Below are 11,007 nucleotides of genomic sequence, written 5' to 3' on the forward strand. Positions count from 1 at the left end.
ATAATTTTTCGATATCATTTACCTTACGATCAAAAGCTCACAAAATTGACAATTTTTAACGGCTGGTACGTGATACTTGCTAGTTTAACGGTATAAAAGAATCAAAATAGCTTGAATTTTTGATAGAAAATTCTATTCACTACGTAGATAAAGATCAATAACCCCGATCTTAAATTGAATGATCCGATCATTCATATTTAGGACGTCGTTCGATTTTGACCATTCATTTTATATTCGTTTGATGGACTTTATAATGATTTCAAAAAATTACAAAATTTATTTTCTATAAATTTCAAATACTCTAAATTATGTTTAACGATGTGGATCGACGATTCGGAAGCCCCAATATCAAAAATAACTTATTAGTACGAAGAGCTCTATATTCATAAGAGTATAGTAGCCATACTCTATATATAAATATATATAGGTGGAATAATATTAACTGTTGCGACAAGCACACAAGCAAAACGGAAAAATGATCGTAAAATAGAGAAATCACAAAACAGTAAATTAAGATAGAATATAAAAATTTACGTAAAAAATTTTTTACAAAAAAAAATTACAGACGAAAAAGAAGATAACTTCGCTATATGAAAAAGGAGTACAAAATAGAAAATAGAGCAAAAGGAAAAAAAAAAAAAAAAACCCTTAAAAAATTTCTTCATAATCTAATCCGATCCATACTGCGGGGAGGGAGGCCCCTGCACTCTCCGTCGGATGTCAGTGATCGGCTACAAGCCCAGGCCTATCGACACGAGCCCTCTATTTTCATCATAGATATTTTTTTTTTCACAAATTATTTTTTAAAATTTATCGTACCATAAAATTATCGATAAATTAAGGATATCAAACTGATAACTAAATTTCGAAACACATCTAATATTTACTATCATCTCTTTAGTAGTTTTCGATGTCTAGAATTTACTATTTGACGATTATACTAGTACTCCACATATTCCTATTTATTTCTAGATTTTCGACGAGGGAAGTAATATTAATAATGTACTTATATCAGTGCTGGAAAAGAACTATCTACTAATTGAATTTGATCAAATATAATTTTTTTATCTAATTAGTTTGTAGCTAAAACAAAATTATTAATATAATCGCCCTTAGGAAAGTTTAATTTAGTTTAATTAAAGAGTGATGCACCCCACTTATATTTTTTTTATACTATTTTGCTTTATACGATGACATAAAGCATTCAATTGGATTGCAGTTATAACTCGGAGTATAGAGGTTTAATTTATCAGTAGAATGATAATTACAGTAGTTCAAAAATTAATAAAAAAGCGTTATTTTAGCATCACTTAAAAATTATAAAATTTGTGTATGAGCAAAGTATTTTTTTTTTTTAATTAATCTCCATCAGGTGGTGGTTAATAAAAGAATGTCAACAATTGTTTTTCACTAGTCCCTGGTCCCCAAAGTTGCACCTAGTATTTATTTATTTTATTAATTAACTACCAAAACAGTGGATATCTTATAGATACCATGAGACCATGCTTCCCCTTATTTTAGTCAAGGAAAAATAAACAATTAATCTTTGAATTTCTTAGCAAATTATAATTTAATTGATGTTTATATTATATATTACACTAGTATTTTCTAAACATTTAACTTTAGGCTCTCCCAATTAAACTATTTCTGATCCTTCACTTTGGTTCTTATTATTTTAATCCAACTGGTTAATTTATAAGCAGTAAAATATGATGAACGCAGAAGCAGGCGACATGAAATAAAATATGAAATGGATCGAAGATCGATCGATGCACCATGCATGAATGTCAAGATGCATGGAAGCAAAAGCAATAACTTTTGCTTACAAGTAAATAATTTAGAAATTTTTTTTACGTACATATCGACCAGCAATATTCAACTTTTGAGGACCAAAGTGAATCTTGGTAAAAAGTTCAAGGACCAATGGTGCAATTTATTACCCAGAATTTAGCAGTTAATCTCTTAGCTAATCAGATGAACTTACCTAATTGCTTACGATATATGGCACTAAGAACATGGCAAATCATACCATTAATTCTTAAATACCTACTGTTCTCTGAACATGAGCAATTAAAAAGAAACATCATAAATTAAGCATGAACCTGCCATATGTACCATTCAAAAAGTTTCATTTTAAACTAACACACTCTCAGCAATAACCTAATTAACTTATGTTAATGTGAAGTGCGGGCCTCAGCTACTATCCCTCCTCTCCCTACTCACATCCCCTCTTTTTTTTCCTTTTGTTTTCCTTTGTCTTACATTTTCACTTTACCTTTTTTGCCGGTTCTCTGGGAGGTCTTTGCTGCTTCTATACTATACACCCCGTTCATTTTGCTTAATGAATAAAGCAGGTAGCTTACTATCTTTTTCTCAAAAAAAACTTATGTTAATGTGCATGCTATTGTGTCTAGTAAATTATATAAAGTAATTATTTTTAAAAAAAAACTTAAGCTGTTGCGTCTCCACTCATGTCTGCAATCGAGATTTTTTGATTGACTCTAGATGTGGACTTAAATTAAGTGAAAAAAAAATTAAATAATATTAGAAGCTTGTCGGGACTCAAACTTAAGATCTTGTGCTTTAATACATATAAATTATATAAAATAATCTTTTAGAAAAAAAGCTTAATTTGCTGATATTTATATTCAACATAGCTATTCTTATTCAATTGTGATAAAGCTCCTACAGTTTGCTTCGGGGTTAAGAAAAAATTAGTTATTTCAGGGATAGGGTTAAGTTCAGGGCTAAGGTGGGGTTAGAGCATTTTTATGTTTGGTTAAGAATTGGAGTTAGTCCAGAATTAAAGAAAATAGTGTTTAGTTGGAGAAGGTGGGATAAGAAGGATAGTGGGTAAAATAATGTTTTGTTTGGTTGGAGTAGTGGGGTGGGGTGGAGTTATCTGGGGTTAGCTAACCCCATCCCAAATGGGTGGGGGTTAGCTAACCTCACCCCCCTAAAATCATGTTTGGGAATAAAACCGGGGTTAAGGGGTTATCCCACCCCTTAACCCCAAACCAAGTGTTTAGTTAGGGGATAGGGATAGGCATAGGCCCTTATCCCCCCTTTTATACCCAAACGCTAATTTTTTACTCAAGAACAGTAGTTTTCGGTTACCTATAATAACCGGTTATAACTATTCCCACCAACACCTCCATTTTCTATATAAAACTACCTAATATTTTTCTTATTCTATATTATCTATCCAAACGCTATTTTTCTTATCCCCGGGAACAACCCAATTTTCATCCAAACGTTATTTTTCTGATCCTCATACTTGTACCCATCCCTATAATAGCTAGTTCATGCTCATACCCGAACCAAACGATAAGAATTAAAGAAATGCATGCAAAATGAGTCATTTCTCTTATTAGTGTAGGCATGAATATCAATTTTTAAGATCCACATAAAAATAAATTGGAGGTTTTAGCATATAAAAATAAATTAGAGATACATAATATTTACGTGATTCGGCCACTGACCTACGTTGACTGGCGAAGGCGGAGCGGAGATCTTCATTATAATAGTAGTGAACAAAATATGCCTCTCTCGCAAAACCCTAATTCCAAAAATACAGCCAAACTCTTTCTCATCTGCTGCACCAAATCAATGGTATAAATAGTATATTTATAATAGTGGCTAACTCCTAATATGATTAGGAATATAAATCCACTAAGACTAGAAATATATTAATTAGATTAGGCATAATCTAAATTTAATACAGAATAGGGTTAGAAAACCTTGCGGTTCTAGAATTAGAGACATATCTAACAACATATGTATCTATGTATAGTTATAATTAAATCTTACAACCCAAGCACCCTAGGATTTACAAAAATTCAAATAAAATTTTAGTTAAAAAATAATATTAAATTATAAGGCAAGGAAGGAAGAAGAGTCTTTGGATGAATGAGATACAAAATGTATACTTAGTTTAGAGGGCGTACAAATAGATAATATACATATTTTTTTATTATTTATATGCACGGTATAAAATTGTCATGTAAGTTTATCTGCATATCAAAAACCAGCAAAACAAAATCATGTGTGATTAAAAAAAAACTTTGTAATAGGTATTCTAGAGAGGTTCTAATGTTCTATACATAATGATATTTGTGTACTGAGACATGTAAGATAGTGAAGAACCTAATGGACGTAATATAATAACTTTACGTTGGAATATGTATCAAAGAAAAAAATAGATTCTTATATTTGAACACAAAGTACGTAAAAAGCTTTTGGTTATAAGTGTTGGTATTCTATATGGAATGATAGCTATAAAGAACACTTTCCTTTCTATTGGGTCGAGAAAAAAATATACAAATATTGTTTTTTTTTGACAACTTAAATTTTTAGATATGAAATCATTTGTTTTACATTATTTAACATCTTAATTTAGTAGAAAAATTTTCAGCTCATATTTTACCGAATTGCTAAGTGTTTTGAGCTCTAAGGGGCCATTTGTTTAAATGTAATTATAAATATAGTGTGGTTAGAGATGCATATAGTTGAAAATGCAGCAGTTACAACTGCATGCATCTTATTTGGTTGGATGTAGTAGAAAACACTGCAAGTATAAATAATTTGTTTGGTTGCATGCATTTGAGAAATAATTTTTAAAATTTTATTATTTTATATATATGATGGTGAGATTACCTCTAATGTAAAAAAGAAAAATAATTTTTGTTTAAAAAATAATTGAGCAGGTAAGCATACTTTTTATTTAATGTTACTCTCTCCAACTACTGCAGTTTGAACTACAGCTAATTTGGGCGTAGTTTAAACTGCTGCAGTTGGGTCTCCTCCTGCCGTTCCTATTGTAGCAATTAAAATTAAATACATCACACCAAACACCGAATTTGTATTTGCATACAGTTACAAGTGCAGTGTAGTTGCAAATACATACAACCAAGCATCTCTTAATATAAAGTATTGAACATATAGTAATAAAATATTATTCTTTAACAGCATAAATTTTTGAAAATAAAAGTGGAGATCAGAGTAATTTTTTATTACTAGGAATGTCTCTTGATAGAACTAGACCATTTTAATTAGGCCAGGGTCAGGATAAACTTTGCTACATATTTGGCTTGGCCATTTTGTCAAATTGAGCTTAGTTAGGTCCATATTGTTTTCATTAGTGGATACCTACCCAACCCAAACCAACTCAACCAAAAAGATTGTCACACCCTAAGCTAATGAGATAGATCAGGCTTTATAGATTTTGACTTAACTGCTTCCATTAATGCTTTAATTACCTGTACCTAGTGGCCTTGATTCTTGAACCAAGCATACCATGCTACAATTAGGTTAAACTTTACTTTCCCAAATTTATTGTATAATTAAGAACCCAAACTGGATTCAGATTCAAGGCCATATTGACTACCTATTGTTCCTTACTTTTTTGTACGAACCTTCTTTGCTTTTTGTTTTCTAATTCACTAAATTTTTTTATGATCGTAAACTTTTCGATCTTATCGAATATGTCTGCCAAATTTGGGATTATGATATGAGTGTGCTAAGGTCAGATCAAGTTGGTCCAATCGAACACGCAAAGGGGCCATGCATGCCCACTATATCCTGCATCGATCAGCTTTCATAGTGGGATTACTATTTCTCGCGTAGCAGCGGCAATAATTGATCGCGCAAATCTAACTTTTCGATTTGATCTCCTTCTTATGCTATATTTCATCTTTTAACAAAATATTATTGGTTGATTTTGTCATGTACGCAAATAAAGAATCTATTAAGAAACTTTTAGTTCCATTGTTTGTTCCTTCATGAATCTCAAGCAAAATCCCCCAAAGCAAGGAGGGATCCCCTTATTATTATTATATATATTATTACTTAGCATTTAATTAATGAGATTTATAAGAGACACACACGTCACCTTAATGTGATAATGGGGGACATAACATAGTGGGGACAATGAGACAATGTCCTAACTAAAGGAGATCCCCCCCATCCCCTTAAGAAAAGCCATGTATATCCAAGATCCACCACATAATATTATTTGTGAAATGAAATCACCCTCACATGCACTTTTTTTTCTTTTTCTTTTTTTTTTTTGTTGCTTGCATGTAACTCTATCTTAACTCTTTCTCTCTCATCATTTCAAATAAGTAAATGATCTTAGACCCTCCATAAACAAGGGAACACAAGAGAGACACACAACACAAGGGTGCTCCAAAGCACAAGGATTAGCGCTCGATCGGAGCGCTAATCCGACGCGACAAGAGGCACTGATAAAGAGTAGATAGTAGATGCCTTATGTCCAGGTGAAAAATATTGATATGAATAATCGACGCATGCACCACAAACAGAAAGTAGGTGGAAGGATGATGCAGGATCACTTCTTGTGAATAGTGTTTCGTATCAAAACTAATTGAATAACTACAATAGAATTAACTTATAGCGACATATTTTTAGAACATTTTTGTGTACGTGTTTTATTTATGCTAAATTTTTTTAAAAAAAAATCTGCTAAGTTCTAAATATAAAGCCTAATCCAACCAAAAATAAAATGTTACTAAATACTTGTTACAAACAGAAAAGGAAAAGAAAAAAAAAATCGATCACCATCACCTTTTCTCCCCTCATTCAATCCACTAAAACCCTAGACGAAGAGCTCCCTCGCTCTTCTTCTCCTCCGCGCCGCAGCCGACAAGGTATGATACTGGCGGTTGCTAAATGTTTAAATAAGTACCGATAAATTAGCAGCATTTTTTTAGATTATACCAACACTCTTAAACTGTCACTATATACCTAGCGACCCCACATATAGCAACATTTTTTTAAAAGTGTAGATAATTTAGCTAACAGTATTTTTTTTTACCTGTACCGATATTTAAAAGTGTCGTTATATACTGTTTTGTTGTAGTAAGTGGTGATGCATGACAAGTTGATCTTGTTTTTGAGTTGATTAATATAATTACTTTTTGAAAAGAAAAATTCAGATATTTTTTTTTATCCCTCTCTTGCGGAATAAATAATTGTGATATCCATCAGCACTTATGTCAAATATTTCTTTTCTCAGAGGATCGGTACATTTGATTCCTCTATAATTAATCGTAGCTATATATAACTTGAACAAAACTTCACCGGAAAGCTTCCCAGCAAAAAGGAGGTGTGTGAATTGTCGGATTGCTGTTATTTAAATTTCGAAACGAGTTTCGAGTATGATCTGATACGTGAACTTCGAATGAAATAGTTGGTGAAGTTTGTTTTTCTCTTCCATTTAAATGATAATATGCCCACTGGCATTCAAACTTAGGCATTATGTTCTGATATTACGAACAATAATTGATTTATTAATGTAAGTGGTTGAAAAAAAAAAAAAACGGAAAAATCTATCATTTTCCTTTCATTTCAAAGAGTCAATAGAATGATATAAAATGCAACTTGAAATATTTTAATTGATGGTATACTAAAGAAAGAAATGCGAATTTTCATATCCGCTATACTAACGGTCCGTGATGTAATGTTATATTTGGGAACCGTTTAATTCACAATTTGCAATATTTTGAAATTTTATTATATAATTTATATATAAAATGACAAATTTATTACTAACTAATCAAGCTACTTAATTAAATTAAAATATTGTTAAGAACTAGTATTTATTTTTATTAATTAAGTATTAATAATTCTCATCCAATATGAAAGTGAAAGTATCTCCTAGTTCATAATAATTTAATATTCCTGCCACGAACATAATAATCTACAACGATTCGATTACTTCACTAAGGGGCCGTTTAGTTATATATAGTTGCAACTGCACTGCAGTTGTAACTGTATATAAATACAAATTTCGTGTTTGGTTTGATGTATTTAACTCCAACTGCTGCAGTAGGAACTGCAGGAGGAGGCCCAACTACAGCAGTTCGAACTACGTCAAAATTGGCCGCAGTTTCAACTACAGCAGTTGGAAAGAATAACTTTAAATAAAAAGTATGCTTACCTCCTTAATATTTTTTAAACAAAAATTATTTTCTTTTGTTACATTAGAGGTAATCTCACCATCATATATATAAATAAATAAAATTTTAAAATTATTTCTCAACTGCATGCAGCCAAACAAATTATTTACACTTACAGCGCTTTCTACTACATCCAACCAAACATGATTCATATAGTTATAACTGCTGTATTTCGAACTGCATACATCTTTAATTATACTGCATTTATAATTACATCTAACCAAAGGGCCCCTAACATGCATATTATACAACTACTCCGCTTGAATATAACGATAATAATTTAAATATTTTTAATAAAAAAATATGAAAAAAAATCTAAATATTGTATGATCGAGAATTCAACGGGCCCTCATATCAATTTGCTCCATAATTAATCAACTCTTGGTTTCATATATAGAATTATTAACAAAAGTTACTCAATCTCCTAAAGGGATTCGTATCATGCCTTAGGTCATCTCCATTGTCTTTCACATTGTATCACATGTTTCCTCATCGTATTATTCTATTCCTCTACACTCATTGTGTCTCCTCCCACATCGTTATAGCCTTTTTGACTCTTGTACATGTACTAACTCATAAAAGTGTTGTTTTCTACTACCCAGTTGAATAGATTCCACTCGGCTTAATTTCTACTTGGTTAATAATTTGAGTAGGTCCTGTATGCTATTAGGTGTACGGAGGCTTTTATACTTTTAAATTATTTTTGATGATGAGACTTTTGAATTGACGATCGGCTCCGTTAGACTTAATCTATTGTATTTGAAATATCTAGAAAATAAATTTTACAGTTTTTCGAAATTATTTACCTAGCGATCAAAAAAATTCAAAATCAACGGCTAAAAATAAAAATCTCACAAAAAGTGGTGATATAACGCTAAAATTTTTTATCAAAGATATTGACCTTGCAGTAAGTGGTATAAAGATTTTTTTATATATATATATATATATCTCATTCCGATGATACGATAGCCTTCGTGCCTCGGAAGGCACGAAGGTCGAGCAAAAGCTACAACGTTGAAAGCTTAGCAGCTAGCCGGGGCAATTTGAACTAGATCTCATAAACTTCATGGATCTTTTATTTAAAATACCAAAATGCTATAGTAAACGGATCACTTGCTTCCCCGAGTTTTAGTTGCCGACTTTTATTTTTAGAATGTTTTATATTATTATACTGTAATTTTAAAATTTAATTTCTATAACTAGAACAAAATATATCATATTTCTTAAAAAATAATTTTAAAGTGCACTAAACCTATAAAGATGTGGCAATTTGAACGTTTGCCGAGTGATGCCGGTAACTTTAAATAATTAAAACTCGGGTAAGCTAGTGATCCGTTTACTATAGCTTTTTATTATTTTAAATAAAAGATCCATGAGGTTTATGAGATCTAGTTCAAATTGCCTCGGCTAGCTGCTAAGCTTTCAGCGTTGTAGCTTTTGCTCGACCTTCGTGCCTTCCGAGGCACGAAGGCTATCGTATCATCGGAGTGATATATATATATATATATAATAAAAAACTACAGTAAACGGATCACTAGCTTATACGAGTTTTAGTTGTTTAAAGTTACCGGCATCACTCAGCAAACGTTCAAATTGCCACATCTTTATAGGTTTAGTGCACTTTAAAACTATCTTTTAAGAAATATGATATATTTTGTTCTAGTTATAGAAACTAAATTTTAAAATTACAGTATAATAATGTAAAATATTCTAAAAATAAAAGTCGGCAACTAAAACTCAGGGAAGCAAGTGATCCGTTTACTATAGCATTTTAGTATTTTAAATAAAAGATCCATGAAGTTTATGAGATCTAGTTCAAATTGCCTCGGCTAGCTGCTAAGCTTTCAGCGTTGTAGCTTTTGCTCGACCTTCGTGCCTTCCGAGGCACGAAGGTTATCGTATCATCGGAGTGAGATATATATATATATATATATATATATATACATATCATAATTCGAGAACCATGATAATTCAAAAACCGGCAACCTACTTTCCTACACTCCAATTTAACTATCACCAGAGGATCCCAACTCACCCACCAACCAAATTATCATATTAGATTGCCCACCTTTACTAGTTTCCTATCTAGATTGCCATCTTTTGAGTTATCATAGTTCTCGAAGCATGATAGTTATCATATCATCGGCTTGATATATATATATATATATATATATATATATATATCAACCTGACCCGATGATAATCATCGTTTTAAGGTAACAACGATACTCAAAAAATCGGAAACCTAGTTGAGAAAAGTAATAAAGATTGGTAACCTAATTTATGATATTGGGTCACCCCTGGTGAATTGGGATCCCCCTGGTGAATTGAGATTGGCTGATTATAGTAGAACTGGAATGTTAAAAAGTAGGTTCCCAATTTTTGAACTATCGTTTTTTTAGCAAAATGATAATTATTATAAGGTCGGATTAATATATATATATATATATATCTCTCTCTCTCTCGATGATACGATAACCTTCGTATCTCGTAAACTATGAAGGCTATAAAACTAATAACCTAATTTTTAATATACCAACCCTACTAATGCCAGGGGGGTCCCAACAATCATGGGGATCCCACATATATATATATATATATATCACTACGATGATACGAAAACCTTCGTGCCTCCGAAGACACGAAGGTCCAGCAAAAAGTATAACGCTGAAATTTTAGCAGCTAGACGAGGCAATTTGAACTAGATCTCATAAACTTCATAGATCTTTTATTTAATACGCTAAAAAGCTATAATAAACGGATCACTTGCTTCCCCGAGTTTTAATTGCCGACTTTTATTTTTAGAATATTTTGCACTATTATACTGTAATTTTAAAATCTAATTTCTATAACTAGAACAAAATATATCATATTTCTTAAAAGATCGTTTTAAAGTGCACTAAACTTATAAAAATGTGGCAATTTGAACGTTTGCCGAGTGATGCCGGTAATTTTAATAAATTACCAACCACATATAGCAAATGTTCAAATTGTCACATCTTCATAAGTTTAGTTTATTGTAAAACTA

Source organism: Ananas comosus, linkage group 15, assembly GCF_001540865.1.
Source record: "Ananas comosus cultivar F153 linkage group 15, ASM154086v1, whole genome shotgun sequence".
NCBI lineage: Eukaryota > Viridiplantae > Streptophyta > Magnoliopsida > Poales > Bromeliaceae > Ananas > Ananas comosus.